The sequence below is a fragment of the Mercenaria mercenaria genome, chromosome 2 (assembly GCF_021730395.1).
Source record: "Mercenaria mercenaria strain notata chromosome 2, MADL_Memer_1, whole genome shotgun sequence".
Lineage (NCBI taxonomy): Eukaryota > Metazoa > Mollusca > Bivalvia > Venerida > Veneridae > Mercenaria > Mercenaria mercenaria.
Window position 1 is genome coordinate 70815783 of NC_069362.1, and position 11402 is coordinate 70827184.

Below are 11402 nucleotides of genomic sequence, written 5' to 3' on the forward strand. Positions count from 1 at the left end.
CTCTTCTATAGCTAAAGCTGTTTATAAGGTTTGTCACATGGAAGACTCGTGTCATAAGGAAACTCTCATGTTTTACCATGTCATTAAACATGGGCAGGCACCTCGCTAATAATGCCAACCTTAGCAATCCAGCTAGATTTTTTCATGTGAGAACGGAATGTTCTAAAAGGGAGCAAAGGCTAGCAATGAAGAGATGTAAGAGATTTTAAAGTCAATTACTTACCTACTGGTCTGTAGGGCCCCAAACTTACCTAAACATATACATATCTATAATACAAGAGGTTTTTACAATAGTTAAAAGAAGTGAAAAGATATAGTTGAGTAAAACTGTTTATCATATGGTTGTACACATCTCTTTAAGCTGTATTTTCTGGTAAGTCCACCCTCAGCTAGTGTTACAGTTGTTTGATAAGATAAACCCAGATACATCCAAGAAGCAAATTTTTTCGAAGATAGACAAAAAAATAAAACATCTCTTATATCACTTTTGTACTAGAACATTGGTTTCCTATTGCAAAATAAAAGATGATGCACAGTTACAAAAAAATTTATTCAACATAAAATATATAACGCATACGCTTATTATAGCCAATAGAAAATACAAGTTCAGTACATATGTTTAACAGAAATATCAAAAAAGAGTCGTGACGAGTTACACAAAAAATCTCAAAAAGAGTACAAATTAAACAAAAGCTGTCAGAAGGACAGCATGCTCAACTGGTCGAAAATGTTTGCCAGTAAGTGAAAAAATAACGTGAAACAGTGAATGCTATACAAAAATTGTATACTTTATTTAGATGAGCTATTCTGATCACCCTGTGTCCAGAGTCGTGCATTGTGGGTCGTCAAAAATTTGGCTGTTAACACTGTAGAAGTCACAACTATGCTGACTGCTGTGTGCTTGAACAAGATCGTTTTTGGGGGTGGAGGTTGCGTCTTGGTCTGGGCAGGCATTGCACATGGTTATCGCACACATCTAGTCGTGATTAATGGGAATTTCAATATCACTGTTTCAACAGGATAAAGCCATACAGCTAGAGATATTGTGAATTTCCTCAGTGCAAGTAACATTGCATTTATCATTAATGACTGGCCTGCCAAATGCCCAGATCTGAATCCCATCGAACATCTGTTTGATAATTTGGACCAGCCTGTTAGATGTCGCCTTATTCCACCGTCGAACGTCAATGAATTAACAACATTCCACAGGCTGAAATCAACACAAGTACCTGTCGGTTCTATGTGCCAACGATGCCAGGCATGTGTCCTCGATGCTCAAGGTAGCCATTCCCTGTATCTATATGTGATTTTTGTGTACAACCCCTACCACATTTACATAGCTGTCAAGGTCTTAATTAAGGTATGTAGGGAGTTAGATGGGGTTCCACGAGGCGGTTGCCCCTTGGTCATGGGGTCTGGGAGACTAAGTCCACAGAAGCTGTAGATGCCCGGAGATTGATTTTGGCTATTTTTCATAAAAATAGCACTACATTTGGACTCTAAAGATGCTTATTTCAGGATGCAAAAGTTTAAGAAAACAAACAATCAAAGACAACCTTTCCTTTAATAGTTCATGTAGCCTTCAAAACAACTTTGAAAACTTCAAAATTTAGATCAGTTTTGATCATTTCACATACAGCTCTTAATTGAATAAATATTTTTTTCTGATTTGTTGAAATTGCATGTAAAAATTTGATATGTGTGTGAGAGTGTGATTCGGACCTGAAATGTGTGACTTTCACGCCCAATGCGCGAGACTTGACAGGTATGTATTTAATCAACCATTTCATCGGTTTTCTGTAAATGTAGAGCGATAAAATTTTCCACACAAATTCAAATTTAAATACTCTTGCAATACATAATTATAAACTTGTTTTCTCTTACAATACATATAAACTTGTTTTCATAATTAAATCTGCACTTAAACACTGCTACTTATTTTGTTCAGTATATTACAATAGGAACAATGACAAAGATCTTATGACAATAAGTACAGACATTCTAGATGTGTGGGCGACATATTCCCAACCTTGAATTAGAAAATGGTTACAAACTGAATAGTGACAGACAGAAAATGGCCAACAACCTGATACTGGCAATTATATTGAATGTCTTAAAGTAGATGAAGAAAATCCAAAGTCATGCACATGTTTATATCTTTAAAAAAGAATTTAAATTTTTTTCAGTTAGATTGAATGGGAAAGTTAGTTATAATTATAGTAAAAATCATATACATGTAAGTACTCAGTTCGATATCAATTTGATATTCAGTCACTTATGTTTTATATCGCCATAATCATATGGCTAGCTACTATTAAGATAACAAAGACACATATTTGTACTTTATTTTTCTATAGTTTTTTGTCTTATTTTGTTTATAGTGTTAGTTTACTTGTTTGCATTTGTTCTATATAACAGATACAGAAAAGAAAGTCCTGATTTAACGCAGAACATATTTTTTTAGCAAGACTTGTTAATATTATATAATTGGTCTCTAAGACAAGCTTATTGTGATTCAAGGGCAACCTGCTTCTGTATGGTATTTAGAGTATGACAGAGGAAGAAGATGGCTTAAATTATATCAATGTAGGAAGAGAAAGGCATTTATTTTATGCTCACTGATGAAAACTGTGTTTTATCAGTGAGATATAATCCATATCACTCACTGTCAATCTATATAAGAGGAAATGCAACAAAAACACAATGTGATATGAAATGCTACAAATATGTGCAACCAGTGAAGAAGAAAAATGGAATGTTAATTTTTGGTTCATCTAATACCAAGTTCTAAATATACAACAGGTAGAAATAAGAAGAGCTGTCACAGGAGACAGCGCGCTCGACTATACTGATGCTGGATAGTGAAACGGCACATCTGAGGAAACTGGAGCTGTTACTGGAGTGTTTAACAAGGCAGTCTGAAAGACAGCTATATCCCCCACCACTGTTATGGATAGTGAAAGGATATATGGTACTGGGTGGAACCATTAAACAACCAAGTTGTAACCTTGACCTTAAACTGGCAGGGGTGAGTTTTGAATTCTGCACATTGTCTTGATAAGGGGAATATTACTGCCAAGTCATATTAAAATCCTTCAAGGGGTTTAGGAGATACAGAGCAGACATAAAATGGAAGACTCGAAACCTTTACCTTGAGTTGTGACCTTGACATTGAGCCAACATGGCTGACTCATGAGTTCTGCATATTGTCTTGATGAGGTGATCATTTGACCCAAGTTTCATAATTATCCTTCAAGGGGTTTAGGAGGTATAGAGCGGACACAAAATTGAAGGCTCTAACCTTTGACCTCGAGTTGTGACTTTGACCTTGAGCCAACATGGCTGACTTATGGGTTCTGCACATCGTCTCGAAAGTTTCATGATTTTCCTCCAAGGGGTTTAGGAGATGCAGGGCAGACACGAAATGGAAGGCTCAAAACTTTGACCTTGAGTTGTGACCTTGACCTTGAGCCGACAAGGCTGACTCATGGGTTCTGCACATCATCTTGATAAGGTTATCATTTGACCCAAGTTTCATGAAAATCCTTCAAGGGGTTTAGGAGATACAGAGTGGACACGGAAGGACGGACGGACCATTTCTATAATCCCCCACCACTCGTGGCGGGAGATTAATAACTCCAATGGTGGATGAAGATATTGCACAATAGCTTGAGTCTGTGTCAGAAATATTAAGTAATAAGAGAGGTAAAGATAAAGTGTATCAAAACACTACATAAGTATAATTCTAAGCAAAAAGGGGGTATAATTCATAAAAATTGGTGCAAGAGTTATGCACCTTGTGTCATACGATGTGAGTGGTGATGTGGAACAACTACTTCAAGTTTGAATCAAATGCATTTCGTAATAACTGAGACATAGAGAAAAATGCATCAAAATTAACCTTAAATTCTAAGTAAAAGGGGGCATAATTCATGAAAAATTGGTGCCAGAGTTATGCACCTTGTGTCATATGATGTGGGTGATATGGTAGAACACTACTTTTAAGTTTGAATCAAATCCATTTAGTAAGAACTGAGACAGAGTGAAAGTGTATCAAAACTTTAACATGAAATTCTAAGTAAAAAGGGGGGATAATTCATGAAATATTGGTGCAAGAGTTATGGCCCTTGTGTCATATGATGTGAGTAATGATGTGGAACAACTACTTTAAGTAAGTTTAAATCGAATCCATTTAGTAATAACTGAGATAAAGTGAAAGTGCATCAAAACTTTAACCTGAACTTCTAAGTAAAGGGGGGGATAATTCATTAAATATTGGTACTAGAGTTATGGGCCTTGTGTCATATGATGTGGAACAACTACTTTCAGTTTGAATCAAATCTATTTAGGAATAACAGATAGAGTGAAAGTGCATCAAAACTCTAACCTGAAATTCTAAGTAAAAAGGGAGGGGATAATTCATGAAATATTGGTGTGAGAGTTAAGGCCCTTGTGCCATATGATGTGGGTGATGATGGTGAATAAATATTTTAAGTTTAAAGCAAATCCATCAAGTAATAACAGTGATAAGGAGAAAAAAGAGAAAGTGTAAAAAAACTTTAACCAAGGTGGGGACGCGGAAAGACGCTGATGCCTGGGTGAGTAGGATAGCTCTCCATATACTTCGTATAGTCAAGCTAAAATTGTGAGGAAAGTAAAATATAGTGTAAAAGAATCAGTTAATTGCAATCAAATTTTGAGGGTGAAGAGTCAGATATTGCAGTGTATCGAGTTATCTGAAACCAGTGAAGTTGAAGAAAATACAAAGCATCTACACCATCTTGTGAAAGGAACATGGAAGAAGTTTGTAGAAAAAGAAATCATTATCATCTTATCCCCTACCAAGAAAAAGCAAGAGCTGTCCATAAGACAGCCAATGCTCACCTATTCAAATTGTTGTCCCAGAAGCAGGAATTGTACCATAAATGTTAAAATATCCATAGTTTCAATTTACTATCTGCATTTTTGGAGAAACCAGAAGTTTTTAAGTTCAAAAGAGGCCATAATTTTGCAAAATACATGTCAGAGTTTTGGGACTTCATGCTATTTTATAAACCTGAAGAAACGTGAAGTTTCAATTCAATATTTTGCATTAGTTTTTGAGATAGTAACTTGCATGCAAACAAGAGGGTCATTGACCCTAAAGCGCTCACCTGTACAAGGCTTCAAGTGCATTTGTATAATGTAATGGTACAACTACAGAGGTTTCTTCTATATTAGCCTATATTATATACATGTCACACAATTTTTAAAGTTTCTACTATATACATACAAGCAAAAGTAACCAGGCTCTCTGACAAATCAAAATAATCAGCGGGTCACAGAATGACAACTTTTGTAAAATAATTTTAAAATCATGGCAGCAGTTTCATAAAAGAAGATTTTTTAAATTTCCACCAAATACATATAGGGAAAAGTGACCACGCCTCCTGGCAGCCATGTTTTTTAACGAATCGGAATAATTTGAATAATCTTGGTAGAGGGTCACACAAGGACCATTTGTGTATAATTATTTTAAAATCAGGAAAGCAGTTTCACACAAGAAGATTTTTAAAGTTTCCACTATATACATATACATATAGGGAAAAGTAACCATGCCCTCTGGCGGCCATGTTTTTTGATGAATCAAAATAATTTGAACAATCTTGGTAGAGGGTATCACAAGGACCATTTGTGATAAATTATTTTAAAATCAGGGCAGCAGTTTCACACAAGAAGATTTTTAAAGTTTCCATTATATATATATTGGGAAAAGTGACCATGCCCCCTGGCGGCCATGTTTTTTGACGAATCAGTAAAATTTGAAAAATCTTGGTAGAGGGTGACGTAAGAACCATTTGTGTGAAATTACTTCAAAATCGGACCAGTGGTTTAGGAGGAGAGGTCGTTTGAAGATTTTTCTATTTATAGCTCTGGTGGCCCCTATGTGCAACCAAACGGAACCATTTGGACAACTTTGGTAGAGAACCTCCCAAGGAACATCCAGGCCAAGTTTCATCAAAATCCATTCAGTGGTTTTGGAGGAGATGTCATTTAAACACAATTCTTGACGCCTGACACAGCAGGTGAGCTAAAAATTAACCAGGACTTTTTAAGTCTAAAAGTGGGATAATCTGCCCAAAATACATATCAGAGTGATGGGACTTGATCCTGTGAGGTTGGTTAATGACCTAGAAAAAGAAAAAATAAGTTTCAAAACTATATCAGTATATGCCTTTAAATGATAGCTATATGTACTTGCATGCAAAACTTAAACCAGGATTTTCTAAGTCAAAAAGTGGGCATAATTTGGCCAAAATGCATATCAGAGTTATGGGACTTGATGCTACCAAGTAGTTTTATAACCCTGAAGATAGTTCAATACCTGCATTAATTTTGGAGATAGTAACTTGCATGCAAAACTTTAATCAGGATTTTCTAAGTCCAAAAGGGGGCATAAATTGCCCAAAATACATGTCAGAGTTATGGGACTTGATCCTGTGAGGTTGGTTAATGAACTAGAAAAAGAAAAAATAAGTTTCAAAGCTATATGCCTTTAAATGATAGCTATACATACTTGCATGCAAAACTTTAACCAAGGTGTGATGCTGACGCCATAGCTCGGACTATTCTTCGAATAGTCAAGCTAAAAATACAACTGAATTCAAAAGCTAGCTACTTGCTGCCAATATAGCAGCCAGGTTAAAGAAATAGGAAGAAAGATAGTCATTAAAGAAATTGACCAATTACCAGTTAACAAACAAGGCAGTCTGAAAGACAGCTAAATCCCCCGCCACTGCTATGGACAGTGAAAGGGTAAACCTTCGACCGTTAGCTGTGACCTTGACCTTGAACTGACATGGCGGACTCGTGAATTCTGCACAACGTTTTGATGAGGTGATCATTTGGCCCAAGTTTCATTAAAATCCTTCAAGGGGTTTAGGAGATATAGAGCTCAAACCTTTGACCTTGAGTTGACATTGCTGACTCACAAGTTCTCGATGAGGTGATCATTTGACCCAAGTTTGATGAAAATCCTTCAAGGGGTTTAGGAGATACAGAGTGGACACAAAATGGAAGGCTCAAACCTTTGACTCTATGTTGTGACAAAGAGCTATAAAAATAAATAGATTGGCAACTTGAAAGGCATATAGAGCAAATCTCGCCAACCTCCCATGACAAAAAAACAAGATCTCGTTTACAGGAAGTGGCGCTTTCTCCACGCGCCATTTTGTATGCGAAAGCAATTATTCATCGGTAAAATAATTATCACCGTATGACCACGCTTCTTTTGATGGCAAAAAAAAACCATGTACTTCGTGTCTTAAGACCATTTCAAATTAAACTAATTTTGTTTTAGAAGCTAACATGTATTTTAAATGTAGTTTTAAAGGTACAAATTGTAACTCCATGCTCGCCGATGTTTGTTTTTAGTAAGATAACACCGAATCACGCTCTGACATGAGCTCACGCGAGATTACAGCCAGTTGCCATTCTGTGTATCTTATACTTCTTTGGTTGTGACCTTGACCTTGAGCCGGCATGGCTGACTCATAAGTTCTGCACATCGTCTTGATGAGGTGATCATTTGACCCAAGTTTTATAAAATTCCTTCAAGGGATTTAGAAGATATATAGAGCAGACAGGAAATGGAAGGCTAAAACCTTTGACCTTGAGTAGTGACCTTGACCTTGAGCCGGCATGGCTGACTCATGAGTTCTGCACATCACCTTGATAAGGTGATCATCTGACCCAAGTTTCATATGAATCCTTCAAGGGAATTAGGAGATACAGAGCAGACACAAAATGGATGGCTCAAACATTTGACCCTCTGTTGTGACCTTGACCTTGTGCTGGCATGGCTGACATAAGTTCTGCACACCGTCTTGATGAGGTGATCATTTGACCCAAGATTTATAAAATTCCTTCAAGGGGTTAAGGAGATATAGAGCGGACACAAAATGGAAGGCTCAAACCTTTGACCTTGACCTTGAGCCGACAAGGCTGACTCATGAGTTCTGCACATCGTCTTGATGAGGTGATCATTCGACCCAAGTTTCATGAAAATCCTTCAAGGGGTTTAGGAGATATGGAGCGGACACGAAAGTGTTATGGACAGACGAACAGAAGGACGGACGGAGACCATTCCTATAACCCCCCACCACTTGTGGCGGGGGATTAAAAAGTACGATTTGACAATAAAAGTCTTGCTAAAAACAAACATTTGAAGTTCTTTAGCAGAAAACTAGCTCCTTTTGATAAAGAATTGAGAAATAAGTTTTATGATGTCAGTAAAAAAGATTAAAAAATTGCAGTTGTTCACAGGTGTTATAAGAATACTGAATAATAAATTGTTAAACAATGAAAATGAGAATTCTAAATTATTTGGTACAGGCTACCCACGGAACATTTTAGTGAAATTATTTTGATATTGAGTCAGAGGTTTCAGGGAAGATTTTTAATGTTCTCAATATAAACAAATATAGAAAGTTTGCCCTCTGTCTTCCATCCAACCTTGTGGCAATGTTTATAAACAAATCAACCTGGCTAAAAGGAATTTGGCACAGCATTGTCCAGGGGACATTTCAGTGAAACTATTTTGATATTTGATCAGAGGACAAGATTTTTGAAGTTTTCTATATAGTCCTACGGAGAACAAGAGGGCCAGAATGTTACAATATACGCCCATCATCGCAAATTACTTTACACTAGCACCTGTATTTGCAAATGGAATTTTAATTCTGTGGTTGTGTTGTAATTGTTCTGTTCTAAGTCCACAAAAAAAACCACTCCATACCAGGTAGATTTATCTTATAAGAGGGTCATGATGACCCTGGATCGCTCACCTGAGTAATATGAGCTACATGTTTCAAATGTCAAACTGATGCTAAAATATTAAGAAAGTCAGTAGGTCACAATGAAATTCAGTTTTACGATCGGTGTGCAAAAATGTACATGTCATCCAAATTTCAAGGCTGTATTTTAAAAAACAAGAAAGTATGTCAGGAGGTCAAGGTCACAGTCAAGTGACATCATATTACTTAGGGTCATCAAGTAATTACTATTAAACAGTCTTGGAAATAGGATCAGATAATTTTTTAAGTATTTTTTCCTATATAACTCATATAATAGTTAAGTGACCCCGGGGCGGGGCCTCTTTTAACCCCATGGGCATAATTTGAACAATTTTGGTAAAGGACTACTTAGGGCAATGCATCATACCAAATATCAAAAGCCTACGTTGTGTGCTTTCAGACAAGAAGATTTTTTTTTCCCTATATAAGTCTATATAAAACATGGGACCCCCAGGGCAGGGCCTCTTTTCACCCCAGGGGTAAAATTTGAACAATTTTGGCTGAGGACCATAAGACAATGCTACAAACAAAATATCAAAGGCCTAAGTCTTGTGATTTCAGACAAGAAGATTTTTAAACTTTTTTCCCTATATAAGTCTATGTAAAACTTGGGACCCCCGGGGCAGGACCATATTTGACCCTAGGGGGATAATTTGAATAATCTTGGTAGAGGACCACTAGATGATGCTACATACCACATATCAAAGCCCTAGGCCATGTGGTTTTGTACAAGAAGATTTTCAAAGTTTTCCCTATATAAGTCTATATAAACCATGTGACCCCTAGGGTGGAGCCATATTTGACCCTCAGGGAGATAATTTGAATAATTTTGGTAGAGGACCACTAGATGATGCTACACACCAGATATCAAAGCCCTAGGCCTTGTGGTTTTGGACAAGAAGATTTTTAAAGTTTTTCTTTTTGGTTGCCATGGCAACCAGAGTTCTGCATGGAATTCAATTCTTTGAATAATTTTGAAAGGGGGCCACCCAAGGACCATTCCTGTTAAGTTTGGTGTAATTCTGCCCAGTGGTTTTCAAAAAGAAGATTTTTTTTAGAAATTGTTGACGGACTACGCACGACGAACATCAAGCGGTCACAATAGCTTGACCTTGTCACTTTGTGACAGGTGAGCTAAAAAGTTACAGTATAAGTTATTTATAGTAACAACAACAAAGGGAAGTTAATCTAAAAAAAAAATTCTGTCGCACAAAAATCCTTACCAGGTAGAGATAGGTCAAAATACACCCCAAAATTGGATGTAACATGCATGTTGTACTACAGAAAAGTGGTCTCAATTTTTCCCTACAACAGTAATAAAAAAGTTATAATATAAGCCATTCGTAGTAACAACAAAGGGAAGTTATTCTGAACTAGGGACCTGGTTCTTGTGCATGACACTCTGTCTCATGATGGTGAACAATTGTACTAAGTTACATCGAAATCCCTCCATGTATGAAAAAGAAATGCTCCGGACAGTCATTTTTGTATCTGACCTTTGACCTCTCAGTGTAACCTTGACCTTAGACCTAGGGACTTGGTTTTTGCGCACTTAGACATTCTGTTTAATGGTGGTGAACGTTTGTGTGTCAAGTTACATCAAAATCCCTCCATGCATGAAGAAGAAGTGCTCGGGACAAAGTTGTCATTCTTGTATCCTTTGACCTTGACCTTAGACCTATAGGGACCTGGTTCTTAGGCACGACACTCCACCTCATGATGGGGAACAATTGTGCCAAGTTACATCAAAATCCCTCCATGCATAAAGAAGAAATGCTTCAGATAAAGTCATTATTGAATTTGACATTTTGACCTCTAAGTTAGTGTGACCTTTATCTTAGACCTAGGGACCTGCTTCTTGCGCATGACACTCCGTCTCATGATGGTGAACATTTATACCAAGATACAAATCCCTCCATGCATGAAGAAGATATGCTCTGGTCAAAGTTTGTGGATTCCGCCCACCCGCTAGGGGCGTTCCCATAATACATTCCGTTTTTTCAAACGGGCATATAAAAACAGCCCACAGCCACATCCCCTTTGCAGCCATGTTATTTAACAAGTCAACATGGCTGGGAGATGGTCAATAAACATTCCTGTGTAATTATTTGTTAAAATGTTTCCATTTGGTTCCACACAGATGACCTAGATTTGAATCCCAAAGGGGCAACAACAAAGGAATGTTTGGTTGAAATTTTCTTAGAGGTTTAATAGGAGACATTCTTTAAAGAAATTATCATGGAAGAGATGTTGTGGAAACACTAATCTGGGAGAAGAACCCATATCTGCTGGACATTAGTGGAGACAGCGTGCATATGTTGAACATGTAGCAAAGACCCTGTTAAGCAATGTAGATGACAGTGTGCAGATGATCTGCTCAGATTTGTTTTATGACATTGAGGAATTCCCAAAGGTGAAGCATCTCTCTCAGGAAGTCCAAGAACTGATCCGTCCTATTTCAAGTCGATTTCTACAAATGAAAGATGTAACATCAAGGGTTTTATCCTTGCTGGATTCACTGACCGTGTACTACTACAGCCAGTAAACTAAATACAGGTAATTTTTCAT

The 11402-nt window shown here is 37.1% G+C and overlaps 1 long non-coding RNA gene across 1 annotated transcript; it reads right to left on the reverse strand.

Annotated features, from left to right (window-relative positions):
- Positions 1-531: 531 nt before the first annotated feature.
- Positions 532-6950, reverse strand: LOC128555210 (uncharacterized). Its single transcript, XR_008369874.1, has 2 exons — positions 3961-6950; positions 532-3796 (listed from the first exon to the last, which is right to left on the reverse strand). It is a non-coding gene; the product is annotated as an uncharacterized LOC128555210 (long non-coding RNA).
- Between the last annotated feature and the right edge of the window lie 4452 nt (positions 6951-11402).